The sequence below is a fragment of the Pteropus vampyrus genome, unplaced genomic scaffold (genome assembly GCF_000151845.1).
Source record: "Pteropus vampyrus isolate Shadow unplaced genomic scaffold, Pvam_2.0 Scaffold5, whole genome shotgun sequence".
In the NCBI taxonomy this organism is placed as follows: domain Eukaryota; kingdom Metazoa; phylum Chordata; class Mammalia; order Chiroptera; family Pteropodidae; genus Pteropus; species Pteropus vampyrus.
Window position 1 is genome coordinate 11,405,383 of NW_011888786.1, and position 13,023 is coordinate 11,418,405.

Here is a 13,023-nt window from a genome sequence, read left to right on the forward strand (position 1 = left end):
GATTTTATGGGGATTTTTAATTTTTATTTTTGGTACTTAAATTATTTTCCCAATGAGTTGTCTATAAATAGTAGTTTTATATTATAAATTTATTTAAAATGATTCAGTTCAAAAAATATTTTAGTGCTTATTATATTTTCACCACTATTTCCACTACTGGGAATATAAATATAAATATATCTCAGCCCCTTTATTCAGTAAGGTTTAGATTAGTTCACGAAAACATAAGGAAAAAAATAACTGTCTATAAAAGTTTATAATAAAGGCAAATGATTAATGCACAAGATAAAGAAGCAGTTGAAAATATTTAATTCGATCTTTCCTAATTCAACTAAATTCATGCTATTTAAAAATTATTGTGGTTTTCACTTGGAAAAGGGTCAGAAGATTGGTGAATTATTTTCTAGTTGATATTTATAAATCAAAACTGGCATATTACTATAGATCATGAATTCCTGTTATGTGAAAAAACTATGTTGTTGATAAATGAAAATTATTATGAATATTGTTAGAATATTAAACCATCAGAGTTTTAAACCTAAACTTTTCACATTAAAGCTGCTTTTCAGGTGTGGGAACATTCAGTGCATAAAAAACAAACAGGCGACTCTCTGTTTTAGTTCAGATATTACAAACAATTTGAAAATTGTGAAATAAATCAATTTTGTCATAGAACTATATTTTTTTCTCATGTTTCCAATTTCCAAGTGTACCAATCTGATCTTCAAGTATTTGACTTTGATTTCGACTTCTGAGGATGCTTTAAAGGGATCAATGATAAATAGTATCCCTTGACTTTTTCTCTACTCAAATATGTAAGGGGCCCTCATAAAGATAAGCTAATAGAGAGGTGTTTGCATGCCCTCATTGATATAAAGATTTTTTTTTTTTTAATGAAATAGCATTCTTATTTCCTTAAATACCAAATATTATTTTGCTGGTTTTAAAAGATTTTTCATGCAAACTATCTGATTGAAACTTGAACAGTAACTTAGTTCCACATCCTGAAATGAGACCAGTTTATAATGAGCTTAGATACAATATTTTCAGAATTTTTATTGGATAGACTTAATATAAAATACACTTGTAGGAATGCTCAAAATAAAATGCTATTTAAGACATTATTTAATACATAAAACATGCTTTTTAAGTCCCTAGAACAAACTAAGTGCTTGATAAATGCCACAAATATGGCTATTATTATATCAGTAAATAAAAACAGATGACTATAGTTTCTTTTCTCAATATTTTATAATCTTATGTAAAAATATTGATAAACAGAAATAACCACAGTGTTGTCTGAATTTTATACAGTCATTTACACAGAGTGACGTGTTACCACTATGTACAGGTATCATTATGCCAGTTATTAAATATTAGTATACCTCCATACAAATTTATAAATGTCCAGTGCTCTCAGCCCCACAGTGTCAGCTGCCACAGCTTTGGCTCTCCTTGAAGCAACCATTGATTTACCAACTGAGCAATTAATTCTTTACACAGATGAGACACTTAACACTACTAAAAGACTAGTGCCTATTCTGAATGTCGAATGCCCATTTTATACCAAGAGCTGTTAAACATTTTGGATTTTACTCTTGAAGTTACAGTACATCACTATGATTAAGGGGAAAGTATGCTAGAATCATAATGCATGTTTTTGCATTTTTATTCTACTTTTAAACTGGGCAGAATTAGAGCCTTGGTTCCTTCATTTATGATAATGGTCATGATTTCATATATCATTTAAACTGTGAAGATGAAATAAAATTATTTCTAGAAAATTATCTAGAAAATGGAGCCTAAAAAATTTGATTTGATCTAAATGTTCTTTAATATTTTTCCTCATTTTTTTTTTTTTTTTTTAGATTTCTCATTTTATATGAAATACTTCCCAGGTTCCCAGATGGGTCATGTAAGGCAGGTTTCAATAATAAATTTATTTGTTCACCAAATATTTACAGTTACTTGTGCCCAAGCACTGACCTAGTGATAGGGATGCATAACGTAGCAAAACAAAATGATGACGAAAAGAGGTTCCACTATCATGAAGCTCATGGGGCAACAAACCAAAAAAAATTAATAAATTAATTAATAAGAAAATATTGTCAGTGAAGAGTTATGAGGAATGTAATACTGATGCTTTCCATCATATTGCATTGTTTTATTACTCTCATAATACACTGCTTATCACACTAGCACTCACAGCTATTTTGTACAGCTATTTTAAATTATTTCAAGCTGATGAAAGGTGGTATCTGAATATGAAGTATGTAATTATTGGATTGGTCCATAGATAAGTCCAGGAGACCCTAAACTTCAGAAAATCCAGGAAACTGGCTTCCCAAACTATGAAAAGAGAAGTCTAAAACAAATGGCATAATGAAATCTCATGCATATCCTATTTAAACAAGAAGGGTCTCCTCTAGTATACAGAGACCAAAAATCATTTTGGATGTATTTCTTGGGCTAGTTACAGAATAATTTTTAAAAGGCTCCTTTATATATCAGTGTATCCCAAAGGGTGGAAGTTAAGTCTATTGACTCTTAACTTTTAAACTATGTCTATGACAGTGAATGTCACCAAGTTGCCCTTTGCTATGTCCTACTGCCCTTTAATCCAGTTGCCTGCCCTGATTGCTTCTAATCAATCATATTTTAAGTCTATCTTGGTTTGGTCTTTGCCTCGATTGTGCCCCATTATGATAGCCTTGGAGGTGGCCTTCTTTCCCTAACAAAACTTTAACAACCTAGAACAATGATAGGACTGCCCGAAACTAAGTGCTCAATTCAGGAGAAGTTTTTGCTGCTTTTAGATTTGCCAATGGCATTGGCTCACAGAGAAAAAAGAAACCATATTCTTAGAAGTCATCTAAACTGTTCTCCATAAACTTCATTAAGGTCCATGTCACATTTTAGTCACTGAATTAGAGAGTATTCATGGAGTATTGTGGGGATCCATGAGAAACAAATTTGCAGTTTTATTCTTGTTGAAGATCTAGAGAATGTCATTGTGATTTATGTTTTTAAAATTCAGTGTCTTATAGATTTTTAGAAAAAAATCTACTGTTTTATATATATATATATATATATATGTATATATACATACAAACATTTTATGTGTATAATAATACCAATTTAAATTTTTGTCTGAATACATATTTGTATCTATATTTGTATATAAATGCATATATATGAATACGCATGTATATATATCTGTTTATATATAAGCACATATTCTATTGTTACATATAATATTGGTAGATATATGGGCAAGAAGTATGTATGTGTCTTTTTATATTTTTTATTTTGTATAATATTCATAAGCCTTAAAACATTCTATAAATTATGGAAAGTATCTACAAACTATGAAAAATATTCTGTCTTCTGTAGAAGCAAATAGACAAAAATTACAAAAATTATAATATATAGCTCCTATCTCAAGATACTCTTAATTGAATTGACAAATACCACATTTTTATTTCACCTAGGACTTTTTAAGACCTAAACATAAATTAGATTTTTATCTACTGTCAGTGGAATATTGAAGAAATTTATAAACAGACTTACCAATTGATCATTTCCAAAGCAATAACAATATCTGAAAACTATAGGGAGGATGGATTTCAAAAGAAATGCTATTTAAATTAATAAACGCTCAAGTGGTAAAATTCTTCCTCAAAATAAGGTTGATGGCTTCAAGTTTAAAAAAATATATATTTATTTCGATGAAAGAAATATGGTTCTAGAGAATCCACATATTTGCAAAATTGTTAAACCAGTCAAGAGTACAGCTAAGGTACACTATACCTGAAAACCAGAAGATTAGAATATATTCTATGTTCTACATATAGGCATTTACGTTGAATAACATTTCTTCCAGTTAAAGTATTTTGGCAATCTTTGGGTGAAAAATAAATAACTTTTAATTTTTTAAAACTACAGTATAAAAATGCTTAACATTGATATTTTATGAAGAATTTTAATTCTTATCAATAACAGAATTATTCAGTGCTCATTATGAAAACAAATTGTAATTAACTTTTTTACATTTAATTTTCTTAACGTTGACATTTAATTTTAAATCAGAATTGATTCAACAATATATGTTTTCTATGGATAAGGGCTCATAATTTCAAAAGCAAGAATTTTAAAACTGAATATGTTGTCTGTCAGAGGGTCAGTGAATTCCTTCTACACAGTGTCCAAATTAAATTATGTGAATCTGGGGTGTGGGGTAAGGTCCAGAGCATTCTTTTCTGCAATTTATTTTTGACTCTGTGCCACTAAAATAAGTTAACAATATTGATCTAGGCTTGTGTCCAAAGTGATCATTATCAAAACGTGGCTCATGGAATACTAATCTGCGGATGTGTTCCCACTCTGGCCTTCTGCAAAAACAAACAAAAAACTCTGGTCCAATAAATCTGACATGATATCTATACTATACTTTCACCCTGAAGATTCACTTTGGAACAATTTTCAAATTTATTTTTCCTCCTCTTTTTCCTTGTGACTCTTGGGAGACCAGTGATTCTGGAAAGGTACTTTGGGGGTCAGATCCAGAATGTTTGAAATATAAGTTTAAGAGTCTCGATTTAATTATGTAGGTGGCAACATACCATTTAAAGGGAGGGAGTTGATGAAAGAGATGTTTTAAGAAGACTCCAGAATCAGTTTGCAGAGAAAACTGCTGAGGAAGAGATTTGCTGTAGGGAGAGCCCAGGAGGTTACTGCAACAACTGAAGTCTTTTGCTTTATTAATTTGATCACATCGGATTTTAATATAAATATTTGAAATGATATCTCCCTTTGGCCAGATTTTAAGAGGGTTAATCCTGAATAAGTTATCCATTCTGTTCTTCCAGAGTTCTGTTGCTCCCTCAATCTCTTGCATTTCACTCACATTCACACACTGCTCAACTGCTCCAACAGCCTTAGTCACAATTTATCCCATGCTGTGAATGAAATGCCGATGCCTCAATTTCATTTCTATCTCCCCGATTCCCAATTTCAATAACATTTTTCTCTTCTTATTGACTTTTAGAGTAGACAGAAGAATTTATTGAGATCAATTTTATCTATTGCTTTCAGAAATCTGTAATGTCAGTAAGGTCATGAAAGGTTAATGCTCCTTTATTAAAATGAATAAGCCCAATTTCCTCAAACTTTTCTCTCAAATAACATCATTGATTCTGATATACAGTGCGCTCTCTCAAGGGCAATTATGCCTTTAAGTGGCTAGATGCCAACCGGTATTTTACATGTTTCAGCCATGTCCAGAATCACACAAAGATTGCTCGGGTTTAAATAGAATTGATCTAATAGAGTATCTGCTATCCTTTTTGCCAATCGTTAGGTGTGGTGTTCATAGATACCATGGTAACTGTAAAATAATTTTCTTTTTTCAAGGTCATTAGCTTAATGTCTATTTGGCCAAAATGAGCAAATTTCTCTATACTGAATGGATCATAATTGCCTTTCCCTAAATAGTATACTAATTTACTTCTCCGACACAAAATTTTCACATTCTTTGTTGTTACTCTCAATATTCAAGATGAATTGCAAATATGCCATTTTTAAAGTCAGGCAATCCCGTAAATTCATGCTAAGATATTTAATTGTAAATGACAATTTCAAGGTAAAACATGAAATAGGATTAAAAATCATGATTAATTCTATGAAAATAGTTCTAATTTTAAATGACATTGAAGACTTTATTGCTCCTGTCTTAGGTAAATGGCTTTAGATATTATCTGAATTTGATTAGTTTACATATTAAAGAAGTAAGAATTAATAATAATATAACAGCGTGGGGAAGTATCTACTATGTGTTCACAATTTACATCAAATGGCTCTCAGAATTTTGCCAAAATTCCTTTTCTTGATTTTCCTCTCATGTACCCACTGCTGTTAGTCATCAACCTTACATAATGATGTCCAGGAAATCATGTAAGGTTGATGACTAAAAGATACAATCCTGAGAAGAGGTATTTTAAAAAGAGGTTCTAAAGTTTCACTTTGTGTCACAATTTTATTGAGGTTCATCCACATTTTGTTAAAGCCTCAGTTTCAATATACCTGGGGAATTTTCTTGACATGGCCAAAGCAATTTGGTTATAGAAATTATATTAGATTATGAAACTCTCTAATTTCTGCATAAAAGTAACAGTGAGTCAAAAATTTTCTCAGATTTGATAATGTTCCTTAGCAAATATATGTAGTAAAAAGTTGCTCAAGTTCTGATTTCAGATAACTTTTGACTTTTCTTATTAAAATGTATCTGTTTCTCAAAACAAGTTTTAAAAAATCCTTTAAAGTCTACAGTCACTGTAGGAATAAATAGCTCTACTATCTTCCAGTGGATTAAGAAGTTGTTTTGCCTGTGTGAAAACTATTGGCTTTTGAATATGCTTATGTCATTGGAGTGACAGATAACAGGTACAAAACATATTTAGTTTGCTACTTAATTTAAAGGAAAAACTGAGTTTTCCTACTTTATATACTTACTTATTAAATCTAAAGAGAGTGAGAGAAAGAACAAAAATATGGCCGTATATGTATTATTTTAGTCAAGCCAACCTTACACTTTCTTTCAATTCACTGAGTTAATTTATTCAATGGGAGGAATATATATATATGTATATGTAAATATATAATATGTAAACATATGTATGTATATAAATATATAAATATATATATATATATTCACTGTATTTTAACATGTTAGGTTTAAACCCGTAAAAGAAGTTTAAGTAAGATGGAAAAGAAGTGAGAAGAAATTAGGAAGGGGCTGTAGAACACTACATTAAGTAGAGAATTGAAATCAAAAATATATAAATTATGAATAGACAACACAAAAGTGACATACTTGACAGCAAAAGTCATTTGAGGGCCATTGTGAAGAAACTTTGCCTACTTGCCTGCTTTAGCTTTATATTTCTTTACTTGGGGCAAAGTCTCTCATTCCCCAATTTAATATAAATCTCAAATTAAGAGATACGGTGTCTTGATAGGAGTATAAACCCAATGTGAATTATTAATGTCAGTTACATTACTGAAATAAGTATTTTGAAAGAGCATTTGAAATAGGACAACTGAGGAAAAGGGCCTATCAAAAAGCATATTTGGTAATATGTTCATAGGGGCAAGGTATAGGGGGAGTGACATTAACTTTGTGATGTTAAAGCTTTTGCTAGCACCAGCCCTGAAACATGAACCTGATGTATTTAGTACTCTTGTTTCTGTGTGACATGAGGGATTTTTTTCTCTTTTAAGAATTTGTGTTAAAATACCAACATATTTATTTCTCTATGTCTCCTTCTCTTGTAGTAAATAACAAACTAAGCATAAGGTCTGGATATATCTAGAACTCGAAAAACATTTAGACTTCATTTAAGTACCTATATAATTTAACTACAAATCTGTATTCCATTTCCTGTTAAGAGTAGGCATTCTCTCAAGTTTATTGAGAAAAGATGAGGGCTTCTACTAGGTCCATTCAGAACTTTTTTCACCCTACTGTATCATGGACCACCATTCATATTTCGTTGATCATCACCTAAACTTCAGGACAGTCCCCTCAAAGTAAAAACTTCCTGTTATCTACTTATGAATGCCTTCTACTTCATAGGATTGCTGTGAGTATTCAAAGAGATATAAATGTAGATCCCTAATCCAGCACTGAGCACATGACTGCTGACTATTACCTATAATCTTACTCCTTTATTTTCCTTCCTGAGTCCACTTCTCTGTGCAAGAATAATTCTTTCTAATTAATATTGTATAAATATCCACACATCATTCATTAAATACCATCTTTAATCAAATAGGTTAGTCTTGCTCAAAAGTTTTAACTCTTCCCAGTAGACAATTTCTCTAATCTGAGATATTTATAACGTAAATGGGGCTTGTCAAGATAGAACTCTGTAGTGTTTGGCGTTAGAAGTAGCCAGGTGACTAATGATGAGGAAGATGGCGTGGCATAGGAGAGTATGAGGACTAGTATACTTAATAATAGGAATAAGTTTACCAGTCTAGTTTCCTCTGAGGCCTCTACATCTAGGTGATTTGTAGTATACTAATAATTTTTTTGTTTTTCAGTTGCCCAGTGGGTGATTTTAGGATTCCATACAAAGTTTTAAACACTGTTTTAACTGGACACCACAAAATTTGATATGTTGGGTTTTCTTTTCCACTCAATTTAAAATAATTTCCAAGTTTCCTTGTGATTTCTTCTTTGATCCTTGGTTTATTTTTAAAAAGTGTTGTTTATTTTCCAAATATATGGACATTTTCCAGATTTTTTCCTGCTGTTGAATTCTAGTATAATTCCATCACTGTTGGAAAATATACTTTGTATATAGATCATGATCTATCTTAGTAAATATTCCATGTCATTTTTTAAAAATTTGTGTGTTCGACCATTTTTCACATATAAATTAGTTTCAGTTGGCTAAAGATATTATTTAACTCTTCTGTATCTTATGGACTACTGGTCCTATCAGTTACTGAGGGAGGAATGTTAAAATCTACAATAATAATTGTGGATTTGTTTGTTTTTTTTTCAGTTTTATCAGTATTTTATTTACATTTTTTCAAAGTTGTTACATTATTTAGGATTATTATATCTTCTTAAAGAATTAATGCCTTTATCATTAGGAAGTTTTCCTCATTTAGTTAATATAGTCTATTTCTTGAGGTCTACTTGATATTAATATACACATTCCAGCCCACTTTCGATAACTGGTTTCATGACATATCTTTTTACATTCTTCAGCCTTTTGATATCTTTATAAAGTGTGGTTTTGCGGGCAACATATGTTTGAGATGTTTTTTGGGAGGTGTCTAATTTTTCAATTATTAATTTTAATTAGACTTCAGGTAATTTACATTTAATGTAATTAACAGTACAATTGAATTTAAAAATTACCATTTTGCTATTTGTTTACTGTTAATCCTGTCTGTTCTCTCGATTTCATCTCTTCCTGCCTTTTATAGATTACTTTTTTTATGATTTATTTTTTTCATGTATTTTTGGTTTTGAAATACAGTTCTATGTTTTAATGTTTTTTGGTTGTTTTTAGGGTTTATAGTAAACTTAAATCATCACAGTATTCATGTCAATAATAGTATATATTTAGTGTTGTCTTCTGTTTTATTTCTTTGACGTGTTTATATTTTATTTCTGGTATTAATTTAAATTACTTGTAAATTAGTTTTATTCTTTTAAAATTTTTAAAAGATATCTCTGAAATAACTCACTTCAAAGTCATTTTGAAATACTATATTTTTTGTGATATATTTTCTAAATTTTCCACTACAAGATACAATCTCTCTTCCTTAGAGTTCTTAATGCACTTCATATTTAGAGATTTAAAAGCTGAAATATATTATACTGATAATTGCATACAGATAGTAAAATAAGCTGCAAAAGATGAGTTGAAGATGGAATCAAAAGTTATTCTATGTATTTCTTATTCTAAAATTCTATTTAATTGATGATTTTCTTTGGATTTTAAAATTGTATCATCTATTTTATTAATTACTTATTATTAATACTTCCTTTTCTCTATATGTCAATCCCTACACACACTTAGAGGTGATAATAAATTTTTCACCATACCACCTATATCATTGGAACCAGATATTTACCACCTGGTGCCGTTTCTTCAGAGGTAATCAATGCATATTAGTTGACCTGCACGACTAAATTAAGAGTATGAAAGACTTTAACAATTATTATTTAAATTAAAGTTATTGTCAAAACTATTAATTTTATTCTATCTTTCTATTGATTGGAACAATTATAATTACGTATGTGCTTGCACACATACACATACCCACACTCTTAGTAAAAATGTAAATTAGCTTCTAGCTTTCTGCCACAATATGTTTACTTAAGGTTTTTTTTCTTACCATGGTAAATATCTGTTATATTACTATAATTCTTCAATATCCTTGATTTTGCATCTTGCATATGATTGATCTGATTTTCATAATTTATTTTCCATTCAGTTTTATTTTTCTAATTTTTTTATTGCTTGATATTTCAATTAAATTCCTGAAGCAACGTATGGAAGATGAAAATTAGAGCAATCAGCTTGTCTCTCAAGATTACAAGAGCCCTTTGCAGTTAAGAGCATATTGTTCCTTTCCAGGTTATAGTCAATGAATCATGACTGTTTCTTAGGGACTAGCTTTGTCTCTGGCTTAAGCGATTATTAGAGTTATTGGGTAAGCATTACTTCACATCTGTATTTCTGTTTTCATTTCATTTTACAGATAGCTTCATTCATTCTGACATACAAGTACCTAACTAAACCTAAATCTACACCTTACCATCAGGGCTTGACCTTACACATACCCAGAGTAGGAAGAACCTGTAATTCTGCATTTCTTCACTATAGAACATTTAAGAACACTGCTAGCGTGTTCCATATGTATTTCTTAAGGGAACTCCTTTTCCCCACAGAGCCACCATTTTATTTACACTGACAGCTGGATTAATATTTTTCCTCATTCTCAGTGTTCCCTCTTCTCCAAAGCATACCATTCTTCAAGGAACAATCTCTTTTTTTCACTGGATTGGGTGGCAATGAAAATAATAAGGATATGGGAATGAGTCTGTGAACTGAGAGAGAGAAAGATTAGTACCAGTGTCTTTCTAAATTGATGTGTTTCTCCTTAAGGAACCTATACAAGTCACTCCTGAAAGGTTTCTATTTTCTGCAATGAATTGTCACGCATCCAGCAGCGTGTTTGAAAAGCATTTTTGACTGACAAGCAGATTGATACCAAAATGCTTCAAATTTATGTGAGCTCCCAAACCACAGAAACGGGGAGGGTGGAACATAGGAAAGTTGAAATAAATTGAATGAAGTAAGTTAATATCACAGTACTTCTGTGCATCGTCACCTTTCCTTTGAACCTGCTATCTCTGTTCCCCTCTGCCTTCTAATGCCATTGAGACACAGGTGGTTCATGCTATCTACAGTTCTGCATAAATGAGTAAAAATTATTTTCAGCTTCTTAAAAGAGGTTTAATATCATCAGCCTCAAACCCAGGCCACCTGCTATTGATATAAAAAAGGGACAAAGTCAGCAGATTCAAGGGTAGAAAATATGGGGGAGAAACATACAAAATTCTTGGGTTTAGAGACATCAATCTATAATACCACATGGTCAAGACCAACCTTTTTTTTACAAAATTATATTACTATTTCTGTATATATTGACATTTTGTGGGATTGTTTGAGACTATTACCAATGAACAAGATTTGATTTTATAAGAAATGTTTTCCTAAGATGGGAAAGAGCCAGCATCTGGTAAAAATAATCATGATGCCTTTCACTCTCTTAGTTAAGATGCTAACTCCTGCCCACCCTTATCTCAAAATATTTCCATATTGTTATAGGCAGTAAATGGGCTGTTTTCCATTCTATTCTATATATTTCTTTGGCTACAGTGACTGGATAGGAGTAGACTCAACCAGGGAAAGCAGCATTTTTGTTCTCAAGATTAAAAATTGAATATAGTATATTCTAGTTTAAGAGACTATACCATATTAATGTAAATTTGGGTTCTAGATGGGTCCTATTCTGAATATTTTGTGGACTCAGAAGTCAAGAACACATATTTGAAGAGAGAAGAATAAATTAGGTGGTCATAGAGAAGTAATTGAGTTTCTGAGGGATGAATATATATACATATTCTCTTTCTGTTTCCTCGAAATTGTCTGTATTCCTCCTTCCTTATAGTGAAAAATGAGATATTCCTCGGTTTTTAATAATAAACTGCTAATGCATCTTTTAAAATAATCTTTTTGTTGTTGTTGTTATTTCAAGCCAGTTTCTTTTTCATATGATGCCATAAAACATCACGTGAAAGGATACATCTGTCCCAGCCACTACTACATGCTCATTAATGGTAGAAAATTAGTGTCTGAGAAATAAACCATTATGTTTATGTAGTTACTTGATGTTTTCCAAGCAGTCTTGCATTTGGTCCAAGATAGAGTTTAGAGTAATATATTGGTTGTTTTGCCAATGCTGGATCAGAATTCTTGGGTTTGTAGGTAGTTCCTGCCATTCAGCTCCGGTATATTGACTTGTAAAGTTACTTATTCGCTCTATACTTGAGAGTAAAAGGAGAAAATAACCATATTTACCTCTTAAGGTTTTTCAGAAGATTGAATGGGTAAATAGTTAATACATGTAAAATTTCCAGAAGTGTTAGCTATTATTATTTTTTTTCTGATTAGGTCCAAGGGAAAGTCTTACGTAGTAGATAAGGAAGAATGTATTAAGTCCTTCTTTCTGAAGAGGAAATGTAGTTATAATTATATTGAGAATCTTGTTCCTTAAAAGTGCCAGTTTCCAATACTTTTAAATCTCATGTTGGTTATAAATTGCTTACTAATGGAGTTAAGTTTTTAGTTTTACAATTTTATGTAATGGTCACAAAAAATATTTTCTTGATTTTTTTTGACTTTAGAGGTTTCAAGTATTTTTGATGCCTGTAATATTCTAGTCTACTGGCCAATACAGATTATAATAGTAATTAATCTTAAAACATTAATGTGTTTCGGTTGAAAGCAGCTCCATGTAGTGGTGAATAAGAAAAGTTAAACTTTCTGGAATGACATTGAGAAATTCACTTTACTTACAGTGCAACTATACATATATAGAACTGAGATTAAAAGTTAGATATGTTATCTCCTGTCACTGTTGGCAGCTCCAACCCTCACCTCTTCACCTCAAGGGCTGCAGCAAGATATTGTTGATAAATACTTTCCTCATTTCTGAAGGCTTTATACTGGGGCGGCATGTCCAGTTCAGTCCCTTCCAAACATTAATATTGTTTGAAGTTCAGCTTCTACATGCTCTCTGAGTGTCACTTTTGTCTATAGCACTTTCAAGCACCCCTCTTCAACTCATCATCAGCTGGCTAGTTTAGTTTTCTGCTCTCATTCTCTCACATTGCCCAGTTGAACAAAATTGAGTTCCCTCCCTAGCTCCTTT